Below are 13,551 nucleotides of genomic sequence, written 5' to 3'. Positions count from 1 at the left end.
TTAAACTGGCCGAGAAAAATGCAAATCGGGATGGGGTATTTAGCAATTTTGTCGAAACAAAAGGCTGCAAAGGAAAAGATCGCCAGCAACATGAAACTAATTAGCTAGCAAAGTTGCGACAGCCATTGTTCCAAATGGAAATTTCGTTGTTGACCTAAATGCTTGAAAATGAACCGATTTGTGCCAAAAAAGAAACAGAAAGACTTAATTATGTAGCTTTCAGCAGTCTTTTTCCAGCTCAAGCTCAGAAACTGAGTTATTGGGGCATTCGACATGCCGAAAGTTTGGGCTTTTAACAAAGCACTACATTAAATTTCAATAAAATCGTCACTGCTTTATGTGGGATAATCAACGATGAGCCATAAATTTTCCCTTCAATGGACTGGGACAACGTTCCGGCTAACCAAGAGATTGTTATGGGTGTTGGGGCTATACCATCTAACCATTTATTATCATTTTCTGCTGCAACAGGTGTTTTCTACCAGATAAAATTTCTGGTCAGTTCACTTGCTTATAAACAATTTTTGAACAACAATTTTTGTTTTGCATTAACGACTGGTGCATATTTAGGTATTAAGTGTGTGTGAAATTATAAATTATTGAAAGCACTTTAAATATCGATCATTGATAATTAATAAAGTCGATAAATATTATTGCCGATAATTCTTCAAAGTTTTTCTCTGTGAAAAACTGAACCCATTACGTCGGCAGTAGTTTATCAACTATTAGTTCACTCTCATTAAATCGCTCTTCAACGGTATCCATACAAACGCCATTCACAACGAAAAAAAAACTGTCTCAACGACCCGATCTACAACATCAAAACATGTTTTATATCGATTCCGAATAATTGCCTGGTAAACTACATGGAAGAGTTTTTTTCAATTAATGTGACATTTTCAATAAAATCCGAACTTTTCCTGCGAGCTGACATAAACTGCATGTATCAGCTTGTAGTGAGGCTTCGGCTGATTTATTCATGAGACCACATATTAAATGTTAAATCATTATATATGGACTAATTTGACTTTCTAAATCGGCGATCATTAGGCTTGATTACGATGTTGCTGGCTGAAACGAAATGCGCAGCCTTTTGTTGGTTCCAAGAGCAAATAAATAGACAATTATACCGTGAAATATTTTCTATAATAAATTAATCGGAGCACAGTGTGATTAACTAATAGACATCGAGTTCTGTGTGGTAATCTAGGTCATTCTTCTTTCAGTGTTTACCTTTAGACGTTAAGATTCTGAGAATTTTATGTTTTGAATGCTATTTTTTTCAATATTCGGTTGAATTAAATAGATTTATGACTATTTTATATATCTTAATTAAAAAAGGCACAATAAATTGTTCTCTGTAGTCCTCACTTGCAGAGGAATTTTACTTTCTGCTTGATACCAGACATCTTAAGCTAGTTGCAGCCGCCTACCTAGCTAAGAGAATTTAACCCAGTCCAAAACTCAATTTATTATAAATTCACTCAAAATAAGCCAAACGAAGGCAACGCACTCCGATCCACAACTGTTGACTGCTTAAATCCGAATATGGCATCGTTAATTTGCCTTGGCCGTGTAATAATTTACTTAAAATTCGTAATTCGTGACAGTTTTTGCGGTGAGCTAATTAAAACTGTCTTTTGCATACAAGAAAACGGGGAAACAAGACATTTGCAATTCATTATGGTAATGGATTTAACGTCTTTGTTGTTTTTAGGAACCCGGCAAAACAGGACGGGATTTGACGATATTATTTTTGCACGATTTTGCAGAAAATTTTATTATTTCTATTAAAGAGGTATCTGCTATTCAATTACTCAATTAACCATTTGGTGATGGTTTAATTCATAAAAATCAAGCTCAAGCCTTCTTAAAATAACCGTTATTTACTTCTTGTATTTTTATTATTATTCATTTTATTTCACGTTTAAAGATGTTCAACTAATACTATGAGACTATTGTATGGTTTATAGGTAAACTTTCAGCTGTTGTTTGTTACAACAAAGTTTCACTTTGCTGATTTGTTTTAGATGGTTTGAGTTTCCTTTGCTGTATTTAACCTGGTTGTAAATTCGAGGCTTTATTTCGGCAATTTTGAAACGTAAATCGCTTCTCAGTAAACATTTTGATTTCAATATTTGCTATTTTCCTCCAACAGAGTGGAACCTTCTTATCACCTTATGTAACTGTCCCCTGTTCAACGTCCAGAAAGCTGGAGTAAATTATTTTTCTCAAACATTTAATCAGATGTTTGGGTTTGATTGGGAACATTTTATGCAAATAATCAGTCGATTAACATTAACATTTTTGTCTAACATGCATTTGTTCTTTGTTGACTATCCGTTGGTCATTTTGCATTCAGCCCAATTTGACTTCGCTGAATAAATGAATGTATATTTGATCGACAAATGGACACAGCAAATTTTAGAAACAAGTCCATGTCAATTTGACTGAATTTGTTACTTCAAGACACTATTCCTTTTTGTGTTGTTACAATTACATTTTCGTTAGCAGTATCAAAGTTAGCATACATTTTTATTAAAAAAATGATCAATTAATTGTAGTCATATGCAATGTTTTGGGGACCTTTCGTTCTAGTTTTCTTATCTACCAAAATTTACTATCACATTTTCTCGAGCTAATTGTAAAATATGTACATTTTTGTCGAACAATTTGTTTATACCGATGTGGATTCATGATCGAGAATTTTCTCTACATTTCTTCCAATGAAATCTGCATGTAATTTCAAAAATTAATCTTCGTTGTTAAACTTATATCTACAGAGAGAGTTTATGAGTCTTGGCTTCAGAACATGCCTTTTATACGTTAACGTTCATATGATGTTGAATTTCTTCTTATTTCCATGCCAATCTTGAAAATGTGTCTTCAGCAAATTCGAAGTCACGTTTTATCTGTGCAATTAGTTGGGAAGCTGGATTGAGATTATCAAAAGATTCACTTACCGATATTTATCTTTACTTTCTGAATAAAACATTAGTTGCAGCAGCTTTTGACAAAAGGGGACTGATTTACATTCTTGAAGAATTTGGGAAACACTGTTTCTTCAGATCGACACAAAAAAGGCCCCGACAATAGTAGCAATATGTACTAATGTCGTCTTTGAATATTTTGTGAATATGATTGGTGAATGACTCGAATTCATATTCCATCCTCCGCTTTGACAATAGATGCATTTAGTAGGAAAAACTCAATAGCATTTTGGAAGCTGTTGAAAGAGAGTAGGAAAGGCTGGAGGCTAGAAAAAAGTGAAACTTCGGTCCTGGCCCCTATTGTTATGTATTTTGGACATCTACCTCGATTCCAGGGTGGCGTTCGTCTTCGTTTAAAGGTGCAGGCGAGCACGGTGGCTCTCGACAGCCACGGCGAAAATATGCAGGTTTTTGTCTGGGACTGAATTATTCTTGTCGAGTGTGTTTGGGCCAATGTAAACCTTCTCGGGCTCGCGGGTTAGTTAAAATATGCTGTCAGCTTGGCCGGGTATCCGCATATTTACTAACTCGCCAGCACTTTTAACATTTTTACTGGCTCGGGGACTTGAATGCGAAAATGCATTGCTTTTGATGGATTCTTTGCGTGTTGCTCCTGATTTTAGACGACGAGTGAGGCCTGGAAATCGCCCTGGAAAGTATCAACACAAACCATGATTTTTGCACACTCGTTGGCTCTGCCTGAACTTCACACTTTCAGACAGAATAATCGATTTTATAAAAGATTTGTGGCTTGAGTTTGTGCCAAACGATTAAGGATTTGAAACTTTTCTTGTGTGCTGACTTGTGTATACATTTTATTGAAAAAGAAACGAATATTCTTTGAGGGAATTGAGTGTATTTGAAGCAGGAAGCATAAATCTAGGATCATCTAACGAGGAAACTGATTACATTTGAAGCGCAGCTGACTGCAGATCAGTTTTGTTGGTAGCAATAATTAACATTTGAAATTGCAGCTTGATGTTAGAAACGTATGGTTTTTCGTAAAAATATGCCAAATATGAACAGTAGAAATTTACCCATTTTCAAATTATTATGTAGTTCATACGAAGTTTTCGACAGTTAGAAATCAAGGAAAATCTGAGCGAAACCTTTCAATGATTATCCATACGTAGTTCGGGTGCTTCTTTTTATCCAACTTCTACGGTGATCAGTAAGAATTAATTTGCTTGTAATAAACAATACTTCTTGTCATCATGCAAACTGTATTTTAGTGATCTTCAAATTTCTTTAGATTAAGAGAATGGATTTTTTAATTATTTCTCTGCTGGAGCACCAATTGTTAAAAAGCTCTTTCCACCTTTCACTTTTCATTTTAGATTTTTTTTCATATTTTAGTTAAATTTTCTCCAGATAATTGTCTTTATGCGTCGACTTGTTTCTTCAGTTTAGCGACACAACGACATCAAACCGCCTATCATGTTTAGCGTGTTTTTTCGGATCTAAATCGGTGTCTTATCTTTTTGATTAAAAGCTGGAAGTTTATGCCCCGTCAGAACCTGCACAAATTTGTCTTTTCTGACCGACTTGACAACCGGTTTGCAAATTTACTAAATTTTTTCGAAAAGGTTTTTAACCGTCATTTTTATTCTTGAAAAAATGTCCAGCCGCTCAACAAATACTTAGTGCAATGCGGTTTAAAAAAAAAGCTAAAAGCGATTTACATCATAAGCGATTTTGTGATCTTGCGCCGAATTATGAAGAATATTTTCACAAAATTCGAGAATGTTCACTTTTTATACCCGCCAACTATCTTTCCCTTGACTTGAGCACAACTTTGGGGCAAAGCAAAGCTAACTAAAAGAAAAAAATTGTTTTCTAATGTTATTCTCCAAATGTTTCTTCCTTTCTCCCGTGAAAACTTTGTAATAAAAAAGTTGGATTTTTTAATGTTTTCCTGTAATTTTTCAATACTCTTTTCTGGGAGGGTTTTCTCTATTAATCTTTGGTTGAGTTTTTTGCGCGTCCATTAATTGTTTTCTCAATTCGATTTTTCGAAAACTTTCTGAAGTTTAAAAAAAAATTATATATATTTTAAACAAATCTGGGATAAAAGGTTTGAACATCATTGTTCAATGTTCCTGCTTGGAGTCCCTATTTCTGGAAGGTTTTTTCTGCTCAACTTTGATGCGCTCGCTTCTCGAAATCTTTAGATATTACTCGTAAACTTTCTCGTTTTTATCGTTTTTTTCAGTATAAAGTGTCTTCAAACGCATAAGAAAGCAAAATAATAATTATTTACATGGTTGTCATAAAAAATCCACAAAAAAAATATTATTTGTGTTGATGCAAATAAATTTATGATAAATCGATGACCTTCATGAGTATTCTGGCGCCAACCTTGGAACACATATTTCTCGATTAATTTGAACATTAAATCGTAGTTGGTTATTCTAGAAGTTAATTTGCGAAGTTCAAAAACTCTGAAACGTGTTTTAAGTATTTACCAAAAAACCTTCGATTTTTAGGCGGATTTTCAGTTTAAAGCTGCTCAAATGGACTAAAAAGAGGGCTTCATGTTTTCAACTCTTTTTCTTGGGTATTTCGCCCCAAAAATATTAGTCTTGCAAAACGACCGATTGGTAAAGAGTGCTCTTATTTCATAATATAGCTCGAGCCAAGTGTGCCGTAGGAAACTCTGTAGATTATAGCTCTTGATTACCTTTTGTTGAAGATCATTTCTTTCATAAGAGCACCCTATGAATCTGTAATAGACAGCGTGAGGAAATTCTGCCTTGAGGCATTGAATGAGGCAAGATACCCAAGAAAAAGGTTCTTTTGACCCATTTTTTTTGAAAAAATTTGCCAAGACCATAGAATAACTACTAATTTTGCATAACAGCAATGCTGAATTTGAAAATGCTTTTTCAGTAAGTCTCACAAAGGCAAGGCAACACTTTTGCTTCACTAGGTTCACAGTTCATTAATACAGGATTCATGGTTGTTTTTCTGTTATGGGTTTGATTTCCCGATTGGTTTTTCTGATTACGCTGTCGTGAAGAAAGGGCACCACATTTTGTCTGTTACTGATAACTTAAGGTGCCACGGCGCATAAATTGATTGAGACCTTACATCGAATTATATACGGCAAAAGCAGGAAAACGAATGAAAGCCAATTCAAGCTGCAATTTTTCATGGAACGTCACGCCACTGCTTGGTCACTAACATCGATTACCTCGATCCACCCCTACCTATCGATGAAAATTTAATATGTTAAAACGAGATTTATGCCCAACGCCTTTCTTAATGGACTATCGGCAGTTCTTGTCCGGTTTTCTTCGTTTTGTGATGTGCGAAATTAAATGGCTGGCTAAGCGAATTTCATGTTGCACCCGAGGTTAAAATTGCGTTTTAATTGCGGCTCCTTTCACCGTTTTTACAGGGACTTTTTCAGTTCCACAATTTATTAATGGCAGTGCCACGTCTTTGAGCTTTGAGCGTCTTTCGCTCGTTCTGAATCGGTAAAATTATCATGAAATTCCGCGAACGAGCGAAAAACTCGACCATTGTTCGGCATGCTCGAGCAAAATGCAGTCAGGCTTTCGAAAAATCGCGAAAACCGAAAAAGGCTCGCCATTGTATTGGACGTGATCTACACTGATGGAGATCGATCGCATCAATCGACTTGTCAATCAATGCCTTACGTGTCAATCACTCGCAGACAGTCGCTGAGAGTTGTCCTACTCGGTTTGCTTTACGGTTGAGCTTTTTGGCTTTTTAAGCTCTCCAGCTCGATGATCTGATACCGGCTTTTTATTTGTTGTTGCTGCGATGTGATCACTGTTTTGTTCATTCGGCTTATTCACTGGATTATTGAATCTATTGAATATGGAACGATTACAAGAGTTTGATTCCAATCAGCCTGTTTTACATTATAATAACTGCGTGACGCTCGAAAAACTTAACACACACACACACACACACACTTCAGAAATATACGGGGTGACACATTCTAAATGATGTGTTATTGACTTTGAAAAGGTACGAATAAATTTTAATCAATTAGAAGAAACGTGGTTATTTAATATTATTTAAACATATTATTGGCTACATTTTATTAAGTATGTAATACCTATAATAAACGTTCTACTTTTTATATTGTGCTGTTGATAACTTGAAATGTACAAAAATGTCGAACATACACAAAATCTGCGTTAATTCCGCGGTGTGTATATGATTATAAACAAATTAATTCTTTTAAGAAAGCGAAAGTTGTTGAAGAGGTGTCGCAAGTGTCGCGCCTATTTTCCTTAATTTTGAATGGGGAACCAATTCCGAATTAATATACATGTGTAGTTTAATGTAAGAGTTTTGCTTTGCGCACTGCATATTCAGATATGTATTTGCTATTGACTATCCAAGCATTAATTTGTATAAACAATGAGTACTAATGCGGGCAGGTTATCTCGTCCACGATACGGAAAACGCTGTACATAAGCTTACATGTTTTTTTTTCTGTAAAATTAAAGCTAATGTTTCTAAGCTTTGCTATAAAACTGCAAAACACATTGTGAATTGTGAAAAATCAAAATTGCTTTGAAAAAAATTGGGAACCAAAAATACATGTCCATCACAATCACCCGATTTATCACCTTCACATAATTATCCAATAATGATAGCAGATATGCTCACAGAGAATTCTAACAACTTATGTGCAATGATAAAAAATTGTTTATTGTAGTGCAATTCATGCAGACGTTCTAAGTAATTTTTTTAATAAAATTTACAATTTAGAAATTAAATTAAAAAACGCCTAATATTATCTATAACTCAGCTTACTATCTACGGAAAAATGAACTGAAAATGATCCCTTACAAACATACAGTTGAGACAAAATTTTACTTTGGTTTGATCGTTGCCTGTTGTTGCATGGTCGGTATTTGAGCAAAAAAAACTTCGTGTCTAATTGATTTTGAGACATCCTATAGAATAACATCCAGAACCACAACATTCATCTGCAGAAACCCTTGTTTTAAACATTGCAACCGGGAGGTTGGTGTAGCGGGGAGGATCAAAGACCTCATCAGAAGCACGATGTTATGTGATTTGCAAAGTGGCATTTAAATCACAAAGTCAGGAACTCTTTGAAAGCCTTTAAAATTTTCCGGTTGGAGGCTAAGCAAGTTTTCCTTTCAAGGCAAAAAAATCGATTCGTGTAGATTTGAAAAATCAAAAGGTTTATTAACGTGTTCCAGGGTGTTCGAGAGCTAATAGAGCGTCGTTTACCGATTTCGCGGGTATCAAAATGTTAGGAACAAGTACATGGGTCAATTAGTAGTAATGGGTGGCGCGCGCGAGACATCTGCAAGACAGGAAGTAGTTAAACCGAAATGTTAATCCAATGCGACAGGTGAATCGTATGGGGTCCTGTGTAGTTTCTTCACCCCTCAGCTGCTCAGAAATCGCCGTAAATCATACTCGAAATAACTGGGCGGCAACTTATTAACTCCGATATACCTTGAGACTGTGTTTAGGTCCACGATTCCTTGTAGGTTCTTCGGATCGAAGCCACGATCGCTTTGTTTTTTCACATTGTGATCCGTTTTAATTTTCAGCCTATAATTACAGAGCGCGCTCGGTGGAAAGTGAGTCTTTTTATTAAAAATCGGCCCCCGGTGCATGTAACATAAATAAATAGTAAAAAAATGGATCTATATATTACGGGTTCCACGTATCCCGGCTTATGGGAGAGTCCTTCAACTGAACGAGCTACATTGGCGTAGCCCAACTTCCGAATCCAGCCATCCGAACCAACCTTTTACTTGTTAAAGATTCATGCTTGGCGGTGGTATCCGTTAGAAGGATTTAGAGGCAAACATTAACATTTTCGTCGTTAGATTGCGCAAACATTTCAACTATAAAGATAGAAGGTTACTCGCTTTGGTCTCACAGTCAATGCAAATTGCGACTCTAAATTACAAATTATTATTAATGCCAAATTTCTTACCACAAGTCCAACATGTTCAACTTCCATTAGTTCACTTACAGCTTCGTTGTGAATTTTGCACTCAGTTACACCATGTTTCTCTCGCAAATCGTGCCCACTTCTATATCTGAATTGGTCCTAGTGACACTCTTTTCCCAATATTTTTTGCATATTTACAACTGACATTCAAGATCATAGAGAGTTGATGATAAAGCCATTTATTTATATACAATTCCAGAAATCCTTTGGAAAGTAGTGCAAAAGAAAGAGGCAATATTATAAAAGAGCAGTAGATCAAAGTCTAAGTGGGACGGAATAGAGGAAATATTCCAAGAAGTAAGTGGTGAAGTTGGACAAATCTCTAAATAAACAAGGGGATAACTCATAAGAGATGTTAAATTCATCTGTTGCGGATGACATCATACTTTTAGCAATAGGTGAGGAGGTTGGATATACGAAAAATGGTTGTGCCATCCAACTGTAGTGTTAACAAAAAACCAAACAAGAAAGTGGACAAGGAAATAAAGCCTTCGAGTTAGATCCGGACCTAATGGTGATCTTCACAAAGAAAATAAAGAGGACATTGGTTGCTACGCGTTAGAACTAGAGCTAGGAACTTTTTGCTGAGTATACTGTGATCAATTAACGCAATGTCACTGGAACATTGTCGAATGCGTCACGGTTTGCTGCAGATTTCGAATGGCATCATCGAAATTGACGGAGAAATTCCACGATTCCTCCCACGATAACGTCGGAATGTATCCATACACAAAGATTGTCACAGATACCCAAAGAGATGGCAGAAGAAGAGTGCTTCAATCGCGCTCGACTGCTTCGTCTAGCAAAAGAGAATCCGCCGATTTGAATGGATTAATCAGTTGCCGCTTTCCATAAACAATGGCACTGGAGCGCTCCATGCGAAGGCACAAAACGTAAAAAGCCTTCCAATTGTGTCAAAAAGCTTTTACCGCGACAAAGAATGGTTTTTTTTCGAAATGTCAGTCAGGAACAAACGTGTGGCCGATCACCAGAATCATTCCGACTAAGTGGTTTATTGTCATCCTTGATGGGATGGACTGTATTTTTCTACCTGATCTCTTCGCATAGGCGGCGCTATTGTCCGATGCTTTGTCATACGCATTTTCAATAACAAACGCCGTAATGGGCAATTTTCCGATCTTGGATTTCGCAAGACGACATTGCTTTTTCAACAGGAAAACTGCTCAATCTGCTCGCGCTGCATCAGACATTCCAATCAAGTGGCCTCTTTGATGCAACGCCCCTGATTTGCTGAGCTTTCATTCTTGCCTTTTTCCGTGCTCTCTTCGACCACGGACTTCACGTGCGTCATTTCTCAGGTATCAATCAGAATTAATGTCAAATTTGTTTTTATTCGATTGCTCCGAACGAAATCGAACGTCGGAATGTACTCCTTTTAAGCCTGACAGATACAACAACCCGATTACGGTCTTTAAGTAAAATCGTTTCTTCTGGGGAGCCGTCCAAGATCCGATTTACGTTGAACAACCGCATAAGTGCTGATCATTAGTTGCAGGCTGATGCCTAATTTTTCCATATTTCAATCTGCTCATAATGATATTCTACTAAACGACTATGTTCAGAAAATAAGTACAACGCAGAAAATATCCAGAAAGCAAATATAAGCAACCGTCATAAACGATCGACAAAGCAAACGCTGAAAGTACAGAAACCAAATAAAATCGATTGTGGCTAAATAATTTTATTTTGTTTTATTATTAATTTTTTAAACCGATGAAATCGTTTTCCGCTTAATAAGGTATGGAGCTCTATTTTTCAGTCCAACCTTAATGGTGTGTTGGAAATGACGCTCTGGATAAATTTGGATACAAATAATCATACAATTTAAAATTGATGTTCAATATAATTGCAATGGACAGCAATTTATATAAACAATCGCTTTTACCAAACCGGATATTATCGTTCAAACACAAATTGGCCACTATCGTAACTAGTGTCTATTTTGTTTCACATTGAAATGTTTGCTGGTTTGCAAAGCTTAATTTTCCATTGCCGGACGACAAAATAAATTCAACTTTCATTCATTGGAAAGTTGTTCTCATTTGGTCGAAAGATGCTTCGTCCAATAGCATTGAATTTTCTCGCGTTTTCTTCATCCCCTTGTTACCAGTTTTGTAGTGTTCCGTTTCACCGTCAGGATCAATCAGCAATATTTTAACAATAGCACTTTCAGCTATATCCGCAATTTTCCAATGAAGTTGATGAAAAGCCAAACAAAAAGTTCAAACGAGTGTAGTAGCTAGTTGTTTAAAACCAGGGATGTTTGAAACTTTGCTCTTTAATTGGAACATTGAGGATCAGTCATGTAGACTTTGTTGCTGATGTATAGTTACTGTCACTAATAATATACGCACAATGGACAATTAACCGGATTAGTTTAACATAACTCATTCTTCATCTCTGCTGTTGAAATTAAGTGATCGATGCGAGCCTAATCACATTATTAATGCAAATAAATCGACAAACCACTTAACTATCAACATGTTCTAGCTTGGTGAAGATAACATTGACATTAAAAACGACATTGATAATATGTGCTTTAGAAGATCACTGCCTAAAGCATTATCTCACAAATACTTTAGGGATTCCAGATAATAATTGAGCATACGTGTAAAAACAATCAAGTTCAACTAAAGTGGGAAATTGTTCCACCTGTTCCGGAATGAGCAATTTCAGATGCAACTCCTCTTTCTTCTTCTGCAAATAGATGGTTTAACAATCGGCTGTCAACATGGCTATACCTCATGAATTCGCAGTTCTCATAATAACATCCTTAAAACATCTACTTAAAAGGCAAGATATATCAGCAAAGACGGCTACCTGAACATATTATTACTCATTTCATAACCGTTTATCATTTTTTCCATTTGCTCGCCGATGAGGAACTCTCTCGTTCGTACCACTCGTAAATAAGGACACTTGATGATAACGTATTACCATGAGAAATGGAATGGTAAAATCAATTTTAAAAAATCAGGCCTCAACGCGCGTTTCCTCGTCACTGGGAGGAAGAATGGTGCTATGGCCAGGCCAAATGTGCCGGTAAATGTATATTTTTTGCGTGCAATTAAGCTAATTCTCGAAGCAGCTGGGCTTGAAAGATTAACTGGCAGCAACCGAAAATTGCCTGAAAATTTCCCGAAAGCGTTGGAGTGATTATTCAGTGCTCTCACGGCTGCTACGGCCATAGCACTTTCGACAGAGCAAAATGCAAAATAGTTAATTACACATTATATTATCATTTATGAAGGCTCGTAGTTGCAATCAACACGTCTGGCATTATCGGTTGCCACTATCGACAGTTAAAAAATGACTGCCGTGTTGCAGCAGGAATGGGTAAACTGTTGGTCCTCCTGAGACGGATTGAGATAAAAAGATAACGAGAGCGCGATTAAATGATAACGATTTAACGATAATTTATCTGATTTGGTTTACGCGCTACCAACTGTGCAGGGCGATAATTTGTTTTGTCGATCGATGATGATGCTTGTTTTTATTTGCTTTCCTGGATCTTCACAGCGTCGCTCTCATTTTTCCAGCTAAATCGGTTTAATCAACTTACATTGCCATTATTAATGTACGCGGTTTGATCAATTAATGCGCATACAAATCAAACACACAGCAAGTAATACGTGTTTGAAGTTGAGATTATTTGAAACGGGTCTTGGACTTAAAATATTCTTCAAGAGCCAGATGAAATTTGTTATGATCTCAATTCATTTTTCGTCATTTTTTGAGCTTCATTCTTTCATTCACTCATTTGCTGTTCAGGTGTGTACTTTTAAGGTGAAGCTATTGCAAATTGAACATTTGTGATTTGCTGTGAGGGAGTCTATTTCTGTTTGAAGAGCTATTTAGTGCAATTCTTAATTTGCTTCAGATAAAGTTTCTACAGGGTGGAAAATCAAAAATTCAAAATGCAAATTTGGTGAAAGTTTCACATAAAAAAACAAACAGACAAAAACGGACAACATTTTTTTTTGTACTTGAACAGTACAACCTTTAAGATAGACCGTGTATATATATATGTGTCTTTGAAATTTTCGCTTACTTATCTCGTTTATTTACAGAGTGGTCAAAAAAATATATACATTTTGGTATTGCTAATCTAAGGTTCAGGTTGGAGCTAAAACTAAATAAAATACTTATGACTTTTGTTGATGTTATAACTTGAAATATTTTATTCTGTAAATTATCGTTGGATCTTCTGCTCGCACTCTTTTGGTACTAATGGCAGAATTTTATTTTTGAACATTATATGGAAGAACTGGATGTCCCATATAATTTTAAGAGTTTTTAAAAATGTTTTAATTTTTCAAAACCAGTGTTGCATCAAATTGGCACAAGTCAAACATAATATTCAAATTTTTCTTGATTTTACTACTTCACTAGCAAAAATATTGGCTATTTGAGTTCCATTTTTAGGGGTCTAAACCTGTGCTTGGACATTAAGCAACGATTTGAAAAAATCCGAGCTTCAGTACTAACAGACGGGCGGTCGTAGCAATAAATACTGTCCCCACATCTTGTTCGTTTTTGTGATTATACCACCCAGAC

The 13,551-nt window shown here is 36.0% G+C and overlaps 1 protein-coding gene and 1 long non-coding RNA gene across 2 annotated transcripts in view; one reads left to right on the top strand and one right to left on the bottom strand.

The window, feature by feature from the left end:
• LOC109539638 (GATA-binding factor C) overlaps positions 1–13,551 on the top strand; it is a gene marked incomplete in the record, with an annotated part of 76,004 nt that overhangs the window by 45,551 nt on the left and 16,902 nt on the right.
• Positions 2,960–3,732, bottom strand: LOC125504482. The gene is made up of 2 exons (XR_007281522.1): positions 3,315–3,732; positions 2,960–3,256 (listed from the first exon to the last, which is right to left on the bottom strand). It is a non-coding gene; the product is annotated as an uncharacterized LOC125504482 (long non-coding RNA).

The sequence above is a fragment of the Dendroctonus ponderosae genome, unplaced genomic scaffold (genome assembly GCF_020466585.1).
Source record: "Dendroctonus ponderosae isolate FM_Combo_2020 unplaced genomic scaffold, Dpon_F_20191213v2 Dpon_F_20191213_5, whole genome shotgun sequence".
Classification (NCBI taxonomy): Eukaryota; Metazoa; Arthropoda; class Insecta; order Coleoptera; family Curculionidae; genus Dendroctonus; species Dendroctonus ponderosae.
The sequence above is the reverse complement of the archived record's forward strand: the minus strand, read 5'-3'. Positions and strand labels throughout refer to the sequence as shown.